Here is a 12130-nt window from a genome sequence, read left to right as displayed (position 1 = left end):
CGTCTCCATGAAGCTGGGCTACGGTCCCGCACACCGTTAGGCCGTCTTCCGCTCACGCCCCAACATCGTGCAGCCCGCCTCCAGTGGTGTCGCGACAGGCGTGAATGGAGGGACGAATGGAGACATGTCGTCTTCAGCGATGAGAGTCGCTTCTGCCTTGGTGCCAATGATGGTCGTATGCGTGTTTGGCGCCGTGCAGGTGAGCGCCACAATCAGGACTGCATACGACCGAGGCACACAGGGCCAACACCCGGCATCATGGTGTGGGGAGCGATCTCCTACACTGGCCGCACACCACTGGTGATCGTCGAGGGGACACTGAATAGTGCACGGTACATCCAAACCGTCATCGAACCCATCGTTCTACCATTCCTAGACCGGCAAGGGAACTTGCTGTTCCAACAGGACAATGCACGTCCGCATGTATCCCGTGCCACCCAACGTGCTCTAGAAGGTGTAAGTCAACTACCCTGGCCAGCAAGATCTCCGGATCTGTGCCCCATTGAGCATGTTTGGGACTGGATGAAGCGTCGTCTCACGCGGTCTGCACGTCCAGCACGAACGCTGGTCCAACTGAGGCGCCAGGTGGAAATGGCATGGCAAGCCGTTCCACAGGACTACATCCATCATCTCTACGATCGTCTCCATGGGAGAATAGCAGCCTGCATTGCTGCGAAAGGTGGATATACACTGTACTAGTGCCGACATTGTGCATGCTCTGTTGCCTGTGTCTATGTGCCTGTGGTTCTGTCAGTGTGATCATGTGATGTATCTGACCCCAGGAATGTGTCAATAAAGTTTCCCCTTCCTGGGACAATGAATTCACGGTGTTCTTATTTCAATTTCCAGGAGTGTAGTTCGTGGAAAGAAGGATTGTTTGTATGCCTCTGTGTGTGCTCTAATCTCTCTGATTTTATCATGGTCTCTTCGCGAGATATACGTAGGAGGGAGCAATCTACTGCTTGACTCCTCGGTGAAGGTATGTTCTCGAGCTACTGAGCGTCTCTCTTGCAGAGTCTTCCACCGGAGTTCATCTATCATCTCCGTAACGCTTTCGCGATAACTAAATGATCCTGTAACGAAGCGCGCTGCTCTCCGTTGGATCTTCTCTATCTCGTGTATCAACCCTATCTGGTACGGAGCTCACACTGGTGAGCAGTATTCAAGCAGTGGGCGAACAAGTGTACTGTAACCTACTTGCTTTGTTTTCTGATTGCATTTCCTTAGGATTCTTCGAACGAATCTCAGTCTGGAATCTGCTTTACCGACGATCAACTTTATATGATCATTCCATTTTAAATCACTCCTAATGCCTACTCCCAGATAATTAATGTAATTAACTGCTTCCAGTTGCTAACCTGCTATATTGTAGCTAAATGATAAGGGATCTTTCTTTCTATGTATTCGCAGCACATTACACTTGTCTACATTGAGATTCAATTGCCATTCCCTGCACCATGCGTCAATTCGCTGCAGATCCTCCTGCATTTCAGTACAATTTTCCATTGTTACAACCTCTCGATGTACCACAGCATCATCCGCCAAAAGCCTCAGTGAACTTCCGATGTTATCCGCAAGGTCATTTATGTATATTGTGAATAGCAACAGTCCTACGACACTCCCCTGCGGCACACCTGAAATCACTCTTACTTCGGAAGACTTCTCTCCATTGAGAATGACATGCTGCGTTCTGTTATCTAGGAACTCTTCAATCCAATCACACGGTTGGTCTGATAGTCCATATGATCTTACTTTGTTCGTTAAACGACTGTGGGGAACTGTATCGAACGCCTTGCGGAAGTCAAGAAACACAGCATCTACCTGGGAACTCGTGTCTATGGCCCTCTGAGTCTGGTGGACGAATAGCGCGAGCTGGGTTTCACACGATCGTCTTTTTCGAAACCCATGCTGATTCCTACAGAGTAGATTTCTAGTCTCCAGAAATGTCATTATACTCGAACACAACACGTGTTCCAAAATTCTACAAGTGATCGAAGTTAGAGGTATAGGTCTATAGTTGTCTTTCCGTACGAGCTCTAATTTCCCTTATTTTATCGTGGTGATCGTTCCTCCTTATGTAGGTAGGTGTCAAGAAAATATTGTCGCATTCGGAGGAGAAAGTTGGTGATTGGAATTTTTTGAGAAGATTCCGTCGCAACGAAAAACGCCTTGCTTTTAATGATGCCCAGCCCAAATCCTGTATCATTTCTTGACATTCTCTCCCATATTTCGCGATTATACAAAACGTGCTGCCTTCCTTTGAACTTTTTCGATGTACTCCGTCAGTCCTATCTGGTAAAGATCCCACACAGCGCAGCAGTATTCTAAAAGAGGACGGACAAGTGTAGTGTAGACAGTCTCCTTAGTAGGTGTGTTACATTTTCTAAGTGTCCTGTCTTCCCCACAACATTTACTATGTGTTCCTTCCAGTTTAAGTTGTTCGTAATTGTAATACCTAGGTATTTAGTTGAATTTACGGCTTTTGGATTAGACTGCTTGGACGATTGCTTGGCTGGAGGCTTGACTAATTTTAATCACTTGATGCGCCTGGAAAACCAAGAGCTATTTATTATACATGTGGATATTTGCCTTGCTGCAAACAAGCCCGTTTCTTGATTAAAGGTATGTCCGTTCTGCAGAGCACTAATCGCATGGAGCCGATGAGATCCTGCATGGCATTATGTATGGCCCTACAACCCATCGCTCCCACGTTCGCTTGACAGTGATGGGTGCCCGTCCAAAGCTAGCAGCAACATCACGCCCGGTCAATCACAGTCTCGATAGGCGATGATCATGGCAGTCTCAAATCCTGATGTTCGTTGATAGATGTTTCTCCTTCTACTGAGTGGTTATAACTAAAGTGCAGCTACTCACAGAGGTCCAGTGTTGGCTATAATTACTGTGTGGCAGCGAATCTGGTGCTGTGAATGCAAGAAAGACGCACAGAAATGTTACCATGGGCAACGGATTAGGAACGGTACGTGGACAGAGAAGCTGAATCAAGTGAGAAACGCATGAAGTTAATTTTATTATTAACTGCCGCTTATACGGTTTGTTCAGTATGAGACTATGAGTACTGAAGACGTCGACTAGATGCTGCATCCGTAAAGTGACGTGATCAACAGTTGCTCGCAGCAGTTCCGGTGGGATCTGAGCAACGTGATCCTGTATTTTGTAAAATGAATAAACCGCACAACAGTTGCTTGCTCCAAATTCTTTCATTGTGTACACGATCTGTTTCGGAACACTGAAAGTTCCACCATCCGGTGCGATCGGTAATAATGAAATTATCGTGTTACACGGGAATGGAAGGAGATCCTCAAGTCTTAAATATCGGATAAGCCACTAAGTACCTCAAATTTCTAAATTAATAAAACTTAAAAGGGAAAAGAGGACTTACAAATAAAATCGCTTAATCTTCTGAGGTGATCCTCACTCCAATGCTGTCTGTTTCAAGCCGCGCCTGTGCTATGGATCATGTGCGGCCTCCATGCTCATGGCCAGTATTTACTATTCCACAGTTTTCCTGTTCGTGTTCCCAGTCGCGCAGCATGGGGAAACGGTTTTTATGGAATTTATGTAAGTAATTCCACATAATATGTGATTTCCTCCCAATCGCCCCGTTCTTTTACTGCATTCTATATGTTTCGAGATTCTGATGACTTTTGGTGTCCGGTCGTAATGTCCATTTTCTCGGTTTTCTTAGGTCCCTTTTATCGTTTTGACGCGGAACCTTTGGTTTTAAGACAACATTGGGTTGAGGATAGGATGAAATCACATCGTTAAGTGATTTTATTTGTAAGTAACGTCCTGTTCTTTCTTTTAATTTAGCCGGCCAGAGTGGCCGAGCGGTTAAAGGCGCTACAGTCTGGAACCGCACGACCGCTACGGTCGCAGGTTCGAATCCTGCCTCGGGCATGGATGTGTGTGATGTTCTTAGGCTAGTTAGGTTTAAGTAGTTCTAAGTTCTAGGGGACTTATGACCACGGCAGTTGAGTCCCATAGTGCTCAGAGCCATTTGAACCATTTTTTTCTTTTAATTTAAGTTAGAAACCTTAGCCGAATACCTCCTTATCTGATATTTAAGACTTGAGGATCTCCTCCTATTCTCGTGTAACACAATATTTTCATTTTTACAGTTTACACCAGAAGATGAAACTTTAAGAGTTCCGAAACCAGTTGCGCACACAATGAAAGGTCGTGGATCAAACAACTGTTGTGCGGTTTCTTCACCTTTACAAAATGGATTTATATAGTTGGGACTGCCCAATAAGGAGAACCCTCTTTGTCCTTGTGTACCGGTCTTTAGATCGACTAGAGACCGAACGTGTCCCTGATAAACGCGTTCACTTAGGTATCTCTAGAACCAAAATTCACATTGATTCAGATCAGGTGATCTTGCAGGCTACGCATCTGGAAATCCTCTGGAGATAAAACGTTCAAGGAAGGTTGCATTAATCAGATTTTTCACGGGACGAGCGACGCGAGATGTTGTAGCATCTTGCATAAAAAAAGTGCTTTCCGCATAACTGCGCTCTTCCAAAGCTGGAATCACATGTTGTACCAGGTCGTCTCGATAACCTTCAGGTGTCACCGTAGACCTGACAGTCCCTCCGGATGTATCCCCTTCAAAGAAGAACGCACCGAGAATAAAGATGCTTGTCAATCCACACCACACAGTGGCAGACGGCGTGTGCAATACCCTTTAGTGCACAACACGTGGTCTAACAGTACCCTAAACTCCGCAGTTCTGAGTATTCACCGCACCCTGTAGTGTAAAATGTGCCACCTGACTCCAAAGAGTATTACACGGCCACAAGTCATCAACTTCGATCCGTGCCAGAAACCAAAAAGTAAAGTCAGAATTTTGCTGTCAGTCGTGAGTTTTCAGTTGCTGCACCGTCTGTATCTGGTATGGGTACCAGAGTAACATAGACTGCAAAACTTTCCATGCTGTTGACCAGTGGAAGGACAATTCTCGTGACACTGCACGAGCACTAGGACTGCCCAAGTGACGTGCTGCCACACCAAACTCACCTGCGTTTTCAAATTTCATAATCTTCTTCTTTAAACTAATTAAAGACATTGGGCGTCCCGTCACTGCTGTTCACATAAAACATTTTCACTAACAGTGCACGGTTTCTCTTGCCATAGACTGTGCGGCTGGTCCCGGCGGAGGTTCGAGTCCCTCGGGAATGATTGTGTGTGTTTGTCCTTAGGATAATTTAAGTTAAGTAGTGTGTAAGCTCAGGGACTGATGACCTTAGCAGTTAAGTCCCATAAGACTTCACACACATTTGAACATTTTTTCTTACCATAGCCATATTGTCCACTCACGTAATGGTTTATCAAATGACAGCATAAACATCATACCATCACACAAACAGTGTACAGTGAAAGATGTGCACCCGGTGACTAGAATTGAAACTAATTTTTTTCAGCGTAAATCGGTTCCACATTACCGCATTAGCATATCTACCAAGTTTCGCTGCCCAACGATAATTACTACTCACACTGAAACTCTGTGGGCAGCTGCACTTAAACTATAACACCCGTACAAGGGGCTAATACGATCTCCTCACAGACAAGCAATATTCAAATATGATTTCTGAATGACAAATTCGCTGCTTATTATTTCCTTATACGAGGTGCGACAATAAAGTAATGAGACTGATGTGAAGAAAAATGTTGCTTACTGTTTCAGTCAAGTTTAGTGCTGTCTCCTCCAAAGTAGTTCCCTTCTGATTGCACACACTTTTTCCAGTTCTTCTGCCATTGATGGTAGCATTTCTGGAACTCATCTTCTGTAATATTCTTCAAGACCCTCGTCACAGCTTTTTGGGCATCTTGTGTTGTTTGAAAATGGTGTCCCTTGACCGCCGTTTTGACTCTTGGAAATAGAAAAAAAGTCGCACAGAGCGGTATCTGGTGAATAAGGTGGCTGTGGTAGTACTGAAATTTGTTTTGAGGTTAAAAATTGTTGTATTGATGGATCAGTATGGGATGGTGCATTATCATGATGCAGAATCCAATTATCAGCAATGTTGGCACGGGCACGAAGAACTCTTTTACGAAGTCTTTCTAAAATTTCTTTGTAGTAATATTGGTTGACTGTCCAGGAGGCACCCACTCTTTATGAACAATTCCCTTGGAATCATAGAAGAAAACAAGCATGCATTTCACTTTTGACTTTGACATGCGAGCTATTTTTGGTCAGGGTGATCCCTTTAAGCACAATTGCGATCTTTGGCGTTTTGTCTCTGGATCGTACTGAAAAAACTAACTTTCATCACCAGTGATAACACGGCTCAACAATTCTGGGTTGGTTTCTGTTTGCTCTAACAGATCGGCTGCCACATTTTTCCGTGTTTCTCGCTGTTGTGGTGTGAGATTTTTGGGGGCCATTTTTGCACAAATCTTTCTCATACCAAGATCTTCAGTTATTATTAGACGAACCGTTCCTCGATTGATGTTCAGTTCTTCTGCAATCATTTTCACGGATAATCTTCGATCAGATCATATGAGTTCACGCATCCTGGCCAAGTTGACATCCGTCCGTGAGGTTGATGGTCGACCACTGCGGTCTTCATCTTCAACATTCTTTCTACCTTCACTAAACACTTTATGCTAACGAAAAACTTGAGTTCTTGACATAACCTCCTCTCCAAAAGCCTTCTGAAGCTTAACGTAAGTTGTCGTCGCGTTTTCACCCAATTTAACGCAAAAAGAAATGGCATACCATTGCGCAATATAATGCAGTTCCATTTCCGTGACGAGAGACACAAACACATGTTAACATATTACAGCATAACTCATGACTGAGCAGTTGCATCGATGTGCCGCTTCGACTAGAAGAAGTTTATAGACCAAGGTCAAAGATATTGTGCCTACGCAAGCCTGCAAGGTTGCCACATCTTGCAAAGAAAATCAGTCTCATTACTTTATTGTCCCACGTCGTATACAGGTTGTAAGTGGAATTTCTCATGGCTGGTTTGTGTCGTTCTACTGAAATGCTAAACATTTGCATATTCAACTATGTAGCGACCCGGTTGGCCTTGCAGTCTAACACACTGCTTTCCAGGCAGGAAGGAGCCCGATGGATTAGTGTCGAGGTACGATGTAGCAGCCAGTCTGTGGATGGTTTTTAGGGGATTTTCCATCTGGCTCAGCGAATGCAGGCTGGTTCCCCTTATTCTGCCTCAGTTACACTATGTGAGTGATTGCTGCGCAAACACTTTCTCCACGTAAACGTACACCATCATTACCCACCACGCAAACATAGGGGTTACACTCGTCTGGTGTGAGACGTTCCCCGGGGGGATCCTCTGGGGGCTGAACTGCACAATAACTCTGGGTTCGGTGTGGGGCGGCGGTTGGGTGGGTGGACTGCTGTAGCCTGTTGTGGGGTTCTGTACCACTACGGCAGGGCCAAAGCCTCTCCATCGTTTCTAGGTCACCAGTTCCATACAATACAATACAATGTAGCACACTTCATTCCAATTTGACGTGTTTTTGCATACCGCCTTCAAGGTGCTGTGATTTTGAAACTGCTGTGATTTTAATGGCCAGAATTGTAGATTCTATAATTACAGAGGACACATACACTATCCAGTCACATTAATACCACATTTTGTAACACGAGAAGTGCAGGAAGAGAGTCTATCATGTTCTGGAAGGTACGGTCAGGGATGTAGAGCCATGGCGACTTCAGTGCCGTGGCTAGTCGCGGTAGGGCACTCGGTTGAGGATCTATGGCGGGAATGGCCCGATCGAGTTTGTCCCTCAGATTCTCGACTGGGTTTAAATCCTCGGAGTTTCGTGAGTGGGGAAGCACGGTAAACTCATTCTGGTGCTGTTCGAACTACGCACGTTCACTGTGAGCTGTGTGACACATTGCATTGATCTGCTGGTAGATGCCATCATGCCGAGGATCAAGCAATTGCATGTAGGGGTGGACATGATCTCCAAGAATAGCTGCATACTTGTGTTGATCCATTGTGCTTTTCAGAATGACGAGATCACACAGGGAATGCCACGAAAACATTCCCCAGACCATAAAGCATGCAGGGTGTTTGCTTTCAGACGTTTCAATTCATACATGCCAACAGCCAACTGGCCGATGGTGCATAAAACGTGATTCTTGTGGAGGGGCTACCGTCGCCACTCAGTGGACGCCCAGTCGCGATACTGGAGTGCAAATTCCAGTATTCGTCGCCGGTGAACAGTAGGGTGCACGAAGCAGGCGCCTTCTGCGGAGGCCCATACACAGCAACGTTCGCTGTTCTGCCATTGAGGAGGCACTGTTGGTAACCCCATGGTTCATGTGGGCGGCGAGTTCCTCAACGTTTGCACGTCTATTCACCCGTACAGATCTCTGCAGGCTTCGTTCATCCCTGTCATCTCCGGCCCGTGGTGCACCGTCATTGTCTCGGCGCCGGTTTTGGATAGCCCCATTTTGCCGTCTCGGTATACTATAACAATGGAGACACGCTAACAGTTTACAAACTTAGCTGTTTCAGAAATGCTTTCTGTTGTGGCGTAACAAGACAGCTACGCCACACTGAAGTAGCCGAAAGGCACGCGTAATCTCACTTAGGCTAGATAGAGGTCTGAAACAGGATACGTAATGAATGGTAGCAAGAAAAGTGCGTAGCTGCTATTATACTTAACTTTTAATCCGTCATTGGTTTACAACGTTCGTGATGAGACATTTCATACGATAACTATCAAACTATGTAAGGCTATTGGCGCCTTGCTAGGTCGTAGCCATTGACTTAGCTGAAGGCTATTCTAACTGTCTCTCGGCAAATGAGAGAAAGGCTTCGTCAGTGTAGTCGCTAGCAAAGTCGTCGTACAACTGGGGCGAGTGCTATATCGTATCTCCAGACCTGCCTTGCGGTGGCGCTCGGTCTGCGATCACACAGTGGCGACATGCGGGTCCGACATGTACTAAATGGACCGCGCCCGATTTAAGCTACCACCTAGCAAGTGTGGTGTCTGGCGGTGACACCACACTTTCACCCTAGGCCCGCAACCCAGTGATCATGCCCTTCTGGGCGTCAGATAAATCGCCCTATTTCTGCATTAGAACGACGATTGCACTTTTTTCCTCCGACAAGCTTCATATACCCTCCACTGCTAGTGCTGCCAAATGCCGTTTGTGAGTGGTTATTGCACGTTGACGTCGAACATACGCAGTAGACACATTGATGTCACTGGACCGCGTATTACTCTTGAAACAAGACGGAAACTTTTGCTCTGTTTTCAAACTCATATACTTTGAGCTCCATACCTGGGAAGTTTACAATTAGAGTAATCTGCTTCGAATAGTCTATAGCAGGGTTCCCCAACAAAATTTTCTCGAGGACCCCCCTCACCGAACATGATTGGTACCTTGCCGTATCACAATATCAAGTACCTAAAAAAGCCAAATTAAGGGTCTTTTTATAGGTGTTCTACTTTTGGTAATTAGAAAAAACATTGACATATTCATTATTGAAAAAATATTGAGCTTAAAACTTTTTCAATTTAGCCATCATTGTTATTGTTAAATTTTTGATTATTGCTCACAACCTTTGTCTTCAAACTCTGGGTATTTAGTATAACGAACTCCTTAAAAAAAATAAAAATTGAGTATGAACTGAAAATGACAGGAAGATGCTAGACGCATAAGTTAGCGTTTGCTAAATCTCTGCTCATGCAGGAAGCGGCCAAAACAAAAAACTGTTATCATACAAAATATATTTAATATATTTTTTTATTCTAATAGCATCTTGTGGGCCCCTGGGGGTCAGCGGACCACCTGTTAGGAACCACTGGTCTATAGAAAATGAACTTTTTCAGTTGCATATAAATTACAGAGCCCAAAATAAATTTTGTCTGTGCCATTAATGTACGTTTATTTTCAACGATTCAGTTTTTCCTTAACTTCAATAACTTCAATGAAATTTTTCGCTTATTTCTGGAGAGGAACAAGAAATATGGAATACGACTAAGGTTTATTGACAACTAGATTCATTTGGCATCGGGACTCATATCTCATCATACTTCTGTCTTTACGATTTTGAGGATTCGACACCCATGTTTCCTCAGAACCACGAAAACAACAATAACTTTCATAAATATGTTGCATTTAACAGAGCCAGGCATTATTCAGTTAATGTCTGCCCACGTTTAATTATTTTATTTTTAAATGTAACATCCATAAAAACAATAACAGAGAAAAAAGTGATTGTCTACATACAAAAAAAAATGTGAATGTATTCAAATCAGCTCGTGACTAGTTACAAATGTTTAAAATGCAGCCTTGGTAGCTATTTTAACACGGCCTATTTCTTTATTTGTTTATCTCTCTCTCTCTCTCTCTCTCTCTCTCTCTCTCTCTCTCTGTGTGTGTGTGTGTGTGTGTGTGTGTGTGTGTGTGTGTGTGTGTGTGTGTTCTTCATGATTCGTATAAAAGTGGATTTTAGTATAAAACAGTATTTGATGAACGACGTTTGCGTGAATAGGTCAGTTTGTTTTCAGTGAAGCCAATATTTTCTCCGCACGTCCTTTGAGAATAGTTTGAAAATGTTTTCTCGGCCTACTTTTATAAAGTTTCCTGAAATGCATCTGTTCTTGTATATTTAATGTTCAAGATATTCCAGTCTGAAAAAGAATCGTCATTAGTTTCTTTTGCATTAACTTCCTGTTCAGTAAATAAATATTCCTTTTTGTGTCAGAGCTCATAAGACAACATACTCGTCAGACTAAAGAACTACAAACTAAAATCTTATTTGCCGCTACTGAAAAGCAAATAATTCATAATAACCCTTTAGACTCATCCTTCAATTTTCACAACGTTCTCAACGTACGATATTCATCTTTTAAGTGTAATTACAAAACGCTTTTTGTTATTTGAATAACTAATTAATATTTTACTTTTTTATATTTCAGAATCAGATATTAAGAAGAACCTCATAACTCACCTAAGGACCTATGGACCATGCTGAATCTTAGAAGCAACTTTGACTAATATGACCTCAGAATTATTTATAACTCTTTAATGTTAAAAATTAAGATTAATCTACTACTGAAACTACCCTTGATGGATATGTAGCACACAATATGTACCTATGACTAAATAATAAAGTCCTTAAATTTATTAGCTACTGCATAAAATCTGTGGTAAAATGTTCCTTTTTTGGTCTTCTTTTAGCGCTGTGTAAGGAATCTTCAGTTGGATTTTGATTTATCAAGAACCTGCCAACAGGAACTCAACAAAAGAAAAGACAACAGGAACACTCATTAATGAAACATTAGAGTATTTGAAACATGAGTCTCACTTCACTATTTGAAAGCTTAGTAACGCTACTGGCGCAGGGTAATTAATTAATTATTGACTGAATTTCTTGAGTATGCTAGGATTGTGACATATACCTGTAGCTAATGGAATTTAATAGTAACCAAATTTAGTAGTATATGAGGTACTCCATGTAACTGGAATTCTCGCGAAACCTATACTGTTTGGTCCAAAGACTACGTAATTAATAGTGCGGAGAACCTCCTTCACTATCACTACAATATTTTATTTTTGGGAAAGTCTTTCCGTTAAATTCTGACACAATTATAACGTATTTTGTTTTTAATTTTTCCTGAATCATGGTGAATACCTGTTACTGACGAAGGAACACCTCGAGTGCGAGGTTGCAAGTTCGATCTTTAGTAAGGCTCATTTGAAAGCGTCGTCTTAACTATTAAGACAGGAAAAATGTTAACTGCTAATGACTCACCACGTTCATCAGGCGGGCGGCAGAAAATGAGTATCCAGCAGGTGCAGTGATCAACCTTCTGTGGGATGTACACTCACGTTCAGAAAAAAAACAGAACACATTGAAGGACTTTAGATGGAACGTTCATATTCGCAGGACATGTGCATTAATATGTTCTGCAGATATGATTAGCATTTCAGTCACCTCAGTTCAGCATCTGTCCTGTTGCCTAGTAGAAACAGGGTCCGCCATGGGCCCTCATAACTTGTTCCTTGCGTGATGACATCGACGCGTATAAGGTGCGAATGCCGTCCTGTGGTATAGGCGTCCATGCTGCATTCATCTGGTTCCAAAGTTCATCTGTGGTGGTCGGCACTGGT

The 12130-nt window shown here is 43.2% G+C and overlaps 1 protein-coding gene across 2 annotated transcripts in view; it reads left to right on the top strand.

Moving 5' to 3' along the window:
• Nucleotides 1–11143, top strand: part of LOC124777312 — a 259203-nt gene extending 248060 nt beyond the window's left edge. For both annotated transcript variants that reach the window (XM_047252668.1, XM_047252666.1), the window contains exon 9: nt 10936–11143. The gene's annotated coding sequence lies outside the window, so the exon portion shown is untranslated. The remainder of the gene's footprint in view (nt 1–10935) is intronic.
• Nucleotides 11144–12130: the final 987 nt, after the last annotated feature.

Source organism: Schistocerca piceifrons, chromosome 2 (assembly GCF_021461385.2).
Source record: "Schistocerca piceifrons isolate TAMUIC-IGC-003096 chromosome 2, iqSchPice1.1, whole genome shotgun sequence".
NCBI classification, from domain to species: Eukaryota; Metazoa; Arthropoda; class Insecta; order Orthoptera; family Acrididae; genus Schistocerca; species Schistocerca piceifrons.
This window is presented reverse-complemented; position numbering and strand designations above follow the sequence as displayed.